This window comes from Rhipicephalus sanguineus, chromosome 10 (genome assembly GCF_013339695.2).
Source record: "Rhipicephalus sanguineus isolate Rsan-2018 chromosome 10, BIME_Rsan_1.4, whole genome shotgun sequence".
In the NCBI taxonomy this organism is placed as follows: Eukaryota; Metazoa; Arthropoda; class Arachnida; order Ixodida; family Ixodidae; genus Rhipicephalus; species Rhipicephalus sanguineus.
Window position 1 is genome coordinate 102,418,060 of NC_051185.1, and position 8,714 is coordinate 102,426,773.

The window sequence follows — 8,714 nt, forward strand, 5'->3', positions numbered from 1 at the left end:
GTTCTATTTTTAGGTATTTCAACTGCTTTCATTGTTTTTGTATTCTAGGAATGTTCAATTTTGTTCTTTATAATAATTTTGTTCAATATCGTGCGCATATATCAGAAGGTGTTCTGCAATTTTGTCAGTATAAAAATTGTGTTTTTGAATATGTGCCCTAGTGTTTATGTTCTGTTTTTTATTCCACTGTTCTTTAAGTTCTTTGCCGAGAACTTTCGTGTTGTTTAGTCATCATGAACACGTGTATGTTAACTCCTGTTGATAACTTCTGTTAATCACCTGAGCCTGTATCGCACCACATTTGATGAAAATGTTGATTTTCGGAAACGAGGACAATAAAACGAGACCGAAGATATTTTGTGTTGTGAGTGCAATTCATTCTTTTGCGTTCTGGCACATGCTGCACGACTGCAGTGTTTGCAGAATGCCTGATTGCAAATTGCGCACATTCAAACGCGCAACGAACGCGCGGCGCAGTACGCGCAGCGGATGCAAAAAAAAAAAACCGCCCGGCGCGCTGCACGGCGCAGCACGCGGACGAGGGGGTAATAAAAGAAAGGGAGAGGGGGCCCGCGCACGCAGACAAAACAATAAGAAAAAAACCCGGCGCGCACGAGGGAGCTAGGAGAGGAGGCGCGGTTGGTGTTAGTGTTGCCATGACGACGCATACCGCGTGCGCCGCCATTCTGCCGTTCGAGTCTCTGAATCCCAGCCGCCAGGATATAACTGAAGGGACGTTTGGCGCTGCCAGCGCTGACGTCATGAATTAAGGCGTCCTATGGGAGGTATACGGAGTAACCTCCCCCTGATACACACACTTATCACAATATACACAACTTAGTAAACATGTCAGCATATATGTACAGGAGATGATGCTTCGGTACATCAAATTTTACATTGAGAACAAGACCAAAAGTGCGAGGAGTGATGCTCGAGCCAAAGAATGCATGGCATCTCTTACCTCTAAAAAAAACACAGCCACAGTACACCCTCTAAAAACCTTGCCAGATTTACACAAGTATATCGCTAACGTCTGATCTGCAGAAAATGCTAAGATGACATTGTTAAGTCAGTATCCGTGAAAAAGTTCTCTTTAATCTAATGTTTGTTTGAAATGCGTATTGAGAGGGCAACAACGTAGTATTGTGGGTTATATTTTGCCTTAAAGACTTTTTGAAGGTGTTATGCAGTGCAGATTGCCTACATTTTTAGGCATGCTGAAGGGCTCACGGTAGGCGAAAATGAAAAATAAAATCAAAATGTTTTTTTATTGTTTGCTCGGAATAACAGGACATTCCTTAACAATGCTGCTTACCCCATTTTTTTTGCGCGCATTTCGATTGAGTGAACACTACTGCTTGTGAGGGGTGGCCCCGTCCGGGCCACCTCGCGCTTACTCCCTGTATATACCTCTAATAAAGTTTTTTTCTCCTCCTACCAGGTTCGGTACACCAATTGACGAGCAACAGCACCCCCTTTTCTGAGGCCGTGCGCAACCTGAGCTTTCTGCCTTAAGCGAATGTCTTCTAAACAAAATCTCACGAAAAAAAAAGAACGTAGAGGCGAGCCTAATCCTTGTGTACGGTGCCTGGTAGTGACCCTCGCACGTCGGAATTCGTGTCCCTTGGTGCATTAGTGTGGCGAATTGGGTTTTTTGGTACATAACTTTAAAAAAAATTCAGCGCAAAACACAGACACACATGCACACACAGAGACAGATACAGACGCAGACACAGAGACGCACACGCACGCACGCGAAGTCTTTTCATAAGTCATAGTTTCCCACTGAAATACTGCTCAACGCTGGATATACCCAGCCCCTCCTCATTTCGATCGCAGAGAGCCTTCTCGAGAAAATGCGCAGTCAACCGTAAACGTGTGAAGCCCGCGCACCGGGCAGGCAGAAGGTAGCTGTGGTAACTTCTTCTGATTGGCCTCCTTGCTTTTTTTCTCAGTTTATTAACACGAAAGTGTTGCATGCCGAAGTCCACCACGGCTCCAGTGATGTATTTCCGTCACGGATATGACGTTCTAAAATAAACACTAATAGATGGTACAGAAAAAATATATAAGAAAAAGTTCCGTAGCCGGCAGTCGAACCTATGACTCATCGCCCCGCAGCGCGCGGCGCGAAACTACTCGGCCACTACTAACGGCGAGCTATTTATATACACCATTTACCTTTAGCGGTACTCAGAGCTTGGTGGCTTCAGCGTGTTCTTGTTATCACTAGCGAGATGGCGCAAGAGCGCGGAGGGCGCGCTTTAAAGGTCGTCGCCCCACTCGTTGCGATGAGCTCGCGCATCTACAGGGCATGGCCACTCTTGCGCGCGCGCTTATCTCGTGATGGCGGTGATTTGTACGCCTTCTGCTGCCACCGCAAATTTGCGTTACAGAGAGCACGAAGCTCACTTCGCTCGCTGCAACGGCCGCGTTTCTGAAAGAAGCGCGCTTCTCACAAGCAAAGAAGTAACAATTTTAACAGTTGTTAGTTCGCGCTCGTCCTTTGTATGTTTTTTTGTGCGTCCTTTCTACTTTAGAGCGCATTGCAAGTTTCGATCTGCTTGCCGTTCTTCACGTGACATTAAAATTTGTTGCTTTGACATTCCTTCCTTCGCCCTTGTGGCGAAACAATGCACAATAAAAGCTCAGCTACGTCTGTGAGGACGCGTTTCACTTTCGTGTTATACCGATTCCAATTAATGGGTATCAACCATCTCTTATCTTTCTGTCTTTCTATGTGTGCGCACGAACTTTCACGCAGCCTGGAAATGGTGGCCCACCGGTATGAGGCGAGTCGTATTCAGGGCACTGCACAGGCTGTCTTATCTCTGCAAAATGGCTGACCCGGAGGCAAGGATGCAGCAGGTCTGCGGCATAAAACACAGGCGCCCATTTGTTAGATGCGCACAAGGGGTGGTCTGCGAAATTCCTTTAAAGCGCGGAAAAGTGTATGCTTGCCAAACTGAAAGATGCGTGAACGTCAGTTTGAGAAAATATGCCAACAACGTGAAAATTTTTTATTTATTTATTTTTATTTTATTTACACTTCACCTACGTCGCCGTAAGGCATTGCGTAGGGGAGGTACACATGGGTAATAACACAGTTAACAATCGATGTAATAGTTACAACAACGACACACAAGATACTTTTAAGAAAAAAACACTCGAATAACAGTGAATTACACAAATCATATACAATGACACAGTCATACATTTTTAACACCCAAACGCTTCGAGGCAACAAATCATTCTTATTGGCAGTGATATTGTGGGCATTGTTAGAGGGAAGAAAAAAAGGTTTCATTATCAGTTTCATTAACGATATCGTCCGGGAGACGGTTTCATTCCTGTATTGTTTTTACGAAGAAGGAACTGCCAAAAGAGTGGGTTTTGTAGGGGTATTCTAATATTTTCCGTGAATTATCTCGTCGATTTGAGACGTACGTTGGTGCTAAGAGATAATCAAGGGGGTTAATGGCATTTCTATTGTAGTAAATACTATGAAGAAATTTAAGCCGCAGTTTCTGCCTCCTCATCATTAGTGGCTCCCATCCCAATGTTTGTTTTATTTCTGTTATACTTGAAAAGGAATTATAGTTGTTGCTAACAAATCTGGCTGCTTGATTTTGAATTTTTTCCAGTCTGTCAATCAAGTATTGCTGATGGGGATCCCAGATTACACAAGCATAATCCAGAATAGATCTTACATACATGAGATAGAGGGTTTGTTTCACGGCCTGTGTAGCTTGCTTAAAATTTCTGCGTATGAAGTATAGCATTCTACCCGCCTTTGTCACGGTCATATCTATGTGTTTAATCCACTTACCATTGTCGGAAAAATGGACGCCCAAATACTTATAACGAGATTCTTTGCTAATAATTGAATTATTGATTTCGTACGTTATGTCTACTTTACGAATCCGGTTGGTGAACGACACGCAGCAACATTTCCGAACGTTTAGACTCATTTTCCAATTTTGACACCACGTTGATATTATGCACAAATCATTTTGCAAAATTTCGGCATCCCTTCGCGATTTAATCTCCCTAAACACTACACAATCATCTGCAAATAATTTAATGGGAGAGGTAACATCATCAACTATGCTATTAATGTAAATGAGGAACAGCAAAGGTCCTAATACGCTCCCTTGTGGTACACCGGACGTAACGTTTACTGCGGATGATTTTGAGCCGTTAATTACTACACTTTGCTGATGACCGTTTAGGTAGCCGTTTATCCAAGTATTAACTTTAGGGTTTATGTTTGCAGAAAGCATTGCGAATTCTAACAGGTTGTGTGGGACGGTATCGAAAGCTTTACGGAAATCAAGGAACACTGCATCTACTTGAGCGTTACTGTCTAAGGATTGTGCAGTGCAATGTTGAAATTCTACTAGCTGGGTTATACATGAACGTCCATATCTGAAACCATGTTGAGACGGTGTGAAGAAGCTGATTGACTCCAAGTATTTAACTGTTTCACTGTATATTATGTATTCAAATAACTTGCAACAAATTGCTGTTAGCGAGATGGGCCTGTAATTTTCGACGAGCTTTTTGTCACCCGATATATGAACCGGGATTACGTTAGCAACTTTCCAGTCATGTGGAACAACTCCGGTATTAAGTTTAGTTTCATATATAACGCATAAGTACTGTGCAATGATGCCGTGACAGTTTTTAAGAACAAATGGTGATAGGCCGTCCGGCGCAACTGCTTTCGATGTATCTATCTGCCGTAACATGCAATCAACACCATTAATGTCAATCTCTACATCTTCCATGGAAGGCTCCGCGACAGGGAATGCCATCACATCACCAGGCGTACTTTGGGTAAAAACTGATTGGAAATATTTATTGAAAGCTTCAGCTTTTTCTTCATCGGTACATAGAGTATCACTGTGCACAGTCAGAGCAGGAATGCTCATATCGTCTTTTCTACTCTGTTTCACATACTTTCAGAACTCTTTCGGGTTTTTCTTTAGCCTGTCACTCAGCTGGGCAAAAATGAATCCTTTCTTATTTTTACTGCTGATTTCAGCATCAGGTTTGCCTTCCTCAGCTCTTGTTCATTAGACGCGGTACTATATTTACGAAATTTTCTGTACGAACTTCGTGCTTTCCTAATTAACCTGCGAATTTCACAATTAAACCAAGGTTTTTGTTTCGTTCTCTTTTTTAGTATCCTACTTGGTATATGAGCTTCAACTGCGTTAAGTAGCTTATCACGGAAAGAAGACCACAGCGCTAAAGAACATCGGCTTTCTGCCAAAAGCAAGAATGTTGGGTAATACAACTCTAATTCTGCAGAAACAGAATCATAGTCACAATGTTCGTACAGGAAAATTTTTCTTGGTATTCCCTGTGCTATTTGAACGTTTTTTTATGCTTAAGTCTGTCACAATGGCCTTATGGTCGCTTATACCAGGAATCACCGACACAGTGGAAACAACATTGGGGTCGTTACATAAGATCAAGTCCAGAATGGCATTATGTCTAGTGGGAACATTCACATATTGAAAAAACCAAAAACACTCAAGAATTCACCAAACGATGTATAGACTGATGACCTATTATGTTTACTACAGGTTGTCCAATCAAAATCTGGTAGGTTAAAATCCCCACTCAAAAATACACTGTCTGGATTTGACTGTACCATTTGAGAAAGCAGTGTCACAGGAGTATCACCACTGTCCGGCGGACGATAGAAACAACCAAAACGACAGTATTTCCCTTCGGTAAGTAAACGCGGCACCACACTGCTTCGGCTGAATTATTAAAAGAAGTTTCCTCGCTAGTCCACTCGTTCGCAACAAGAATGAATACGCCCCCGCCGTGGCGATTTCTATCTTTCCTATAAATAGTGAATCCATGTGCGAAGATCTCAGTATCAGGTATCGTACTGTCCAGCCAAGATTCTGTACCCATGATAATTTTCGCTTGAGTAGTCACCACAAGGGATGAAAACTCGTCAACTTTATTATTAATACTTCAACAGTTCGCAAGAAGCACAGGTATGCGCCCACACGTGTTTAAAGTCTCGTTTCTTCCGGTTCTTGGATGACTGACGTCACGTCAGTCACCTCCTTGAGATCGAGCATGTGCACGAAGCAGGACGGGTTGGTTCATTTCACTGTCCCATACGAACGTCTTCCGTTGATTATAAGCTTATCATAGTTAAGGCGCAGTCGGTATTCTTTGCTATCTTTCTTTTCCTTTGCGTAATTCCAAAGAAGCCGTCGCTTTTCGCGAACAACATGACTGAAGTCTTCAGATACACTGAATGAAGTGTACTTAAATTTGTAAGCATTACGCATAACACTTTCCCTAGCTTTCCAACCTGAGAAACTTGCGACAATAGGCCTAGTGCGCCCCTCCGTGAAGGCACCCAGCCGGTGGGCTCGCTCGATCGGAATGTTATCCAGCTTGAGCACGTCACTGCAAATATCTTTAATCAGGCTCTCAGATTTTTCCCACGTTTCTTTGCGCACATTGTCTGGCACCCCATAAAAAAGTTCAGCCGGCGGCTCCTATTTTCAAGGTCGTCAATCTTAGCCTCTATCTTCCGTTCAGATTTTTCAAATATTTAATGCGCTCCTCAATTACATTTGATTTTGCCATCACGCTGTCTATTTTCTGTTCTAGCTCGGTTTGCTTCATCACTATTTCCGCAAGTTTTGCAAGCATAGTTGCTTGACCAGTTTTCAACATCTAGAAGAATCTTCTCAATGTTCGCCATCTGCTCTCTTTCGGTTAGGTTCATAGGGCCAGGGTTTAGCTCTACGTCTCCCGAGAGTAGCAATAGAGCCTTCCCCAACAAAGAGCAGTCATTAAAAATTAACAGCCAAGCAGAGTCAACCACGAATTTGCAAACAGAGCAAGTCAACAGGCACAGCATCCGCCTATCAATGGGGCACGACACTCTTACAAGCATCACATTACTTGTGCGGTAACATTTTGCATAATTCAAATAACCAACCTGACACATGAAGCAACGTAAGTTCGTGCCAAGAAGAGTGCCGCACCCCAGTCGACAGCTGCTGAGATGCTCCCTTTTATCGGCCTGGTAAGGCGGATCCGGAAGCGTTCCCCGTCGCGCAGCCATGTGGCCGGTCTGCAGCTCAGGCAGGAAGGTATCAGGCATGCCAGCTCGCATCAGTGGACGGCAAGGAGGGGCGCACTGCACATGCGCCACAGCTGCCATCGAGGGCTGCACGGTAGACTCGGTAGCCGCACCGCCGATGAACGCCGCAGCCGCAAGGATACCAGGCAGTACCTGATGCATGAAGCAACGTAGGTTCGTGCCAAGAAGAGTGCCGCACCCCGGCACGCAAAGCAAAATGCACGCAAAGCAAAGGATTTTGAAGGTTTCCTGGCTGACATTGTATATAACCTGCCAGATTGGTCATCCCACCTAAAACACTCCTGTCATTAAGAAGAGGAAAAACGCTCATTAATCGAGAAATCGTAGATGCAAGCGGATTGCATCTGAGTTGTATGGATGGCACGCTATCTATCTGAGAGTTGTATGGATGGCACGCTTATTATACATACCTCGGGTAGGTATGTATAATAAGCGTGCCATCCATACAACTCTCAGATAGAGACGCGGTGTATTTATGCCTTTGTAGTTGATTATCTCTGTGTCGGACAGCAAGTATACATGTGTGTAATTTTTAACAATAAATGTCCTTGCAAGTTGAGCCCCCGTCCTTCTCGTTTTGGCTTCGTCCATGCGTTTTTTGCGCTGCAATTTCTCAGAACCCTGGTGTATTCCTTTGATTAACATTGTGTTTCGCGCGCTGCCGAAACGGATCTCAGGGGCCACGTACAAAGAAGCGCCTGGTAGAGTTCTTCTCCGCCAGTTGCTGCAACGATCCCAGTTGCTCAGAATGTTTCAATGAACTCAATCAATTCCCAAAAACTATCCTTACAGTTACTTGGCCCGCATAATTAGTTACGTTTTGCCACCATATCAAATGTATGTAATATAAGTCTTAAATTAAACCAGAACCGTCATTTCTTTTTAGAAGACATGTTCGGGATATTCATAAAACAGGAAGGAAGTGCTCCCCTGGATATGCTTGGAAGAGGAACGCGAGTGGCCTTCTGTGTTCGTGCCACTGTGAAGGCCATAGGAAGCCGATTTCACGCACAGTGCATTGTCGGGCGGAGCTTCAACCGGGCGCGAGGACAGTGCTGCTATTAATAATATCGTTTATTTGTTTGTTTGTTTGTTTATTTATTTATTTATTTTCATACGCCATAGCCCTACTTGTGGGCTGCAGTACATAAAAATATCTACTCATCTATGGAACTGCTTTTGTCGTGGGAGCGATTGAGATCAGTGTCATGAATGTGTGGTTTGGCAAAAGAGTTAAATGAGCTAGCTTACGTTGTACCTTACAATAGAAGAGCTGTATGCCGGCGACTGTAAAGCTCTCGCAGTAGAACTGAAAAACAATCTCTTAAGCACGACAAGTAATTCAGTTAGAGAACCTTGCCGGCACAGAAACGTATGCAGCTGTACCTCAACAAAATTATGAAAGAGGCGCTTGACTTACAAGCGATTCAGAGAAATATGGGTACTCTACCATAGGGCACTCTAAATAATGGACTATTGAAAGTACGGTGTGCTGTACTAGTAGAAGCAGTGAACATGGCATAATACTACTGGAGCCAAAGATGTGTCATCTCCTACATCGTGT

At 43.7% G+C, this 8,714-nt stretch overlaps 1 pseudogene; it reads right to left on the reverse strand.

Moving 5' to 3' along the window:
- Nucleotides 1–6,081: 6,081 nt before the first annotated feature.
- LOC119406620 (uncharacterized) lies at nt 6,082–7,291 on the reverse strand (annotated as a pseudogene).
- Nucleotides 7,292–8,714: the final 1,423 nt, after the last annotated feature.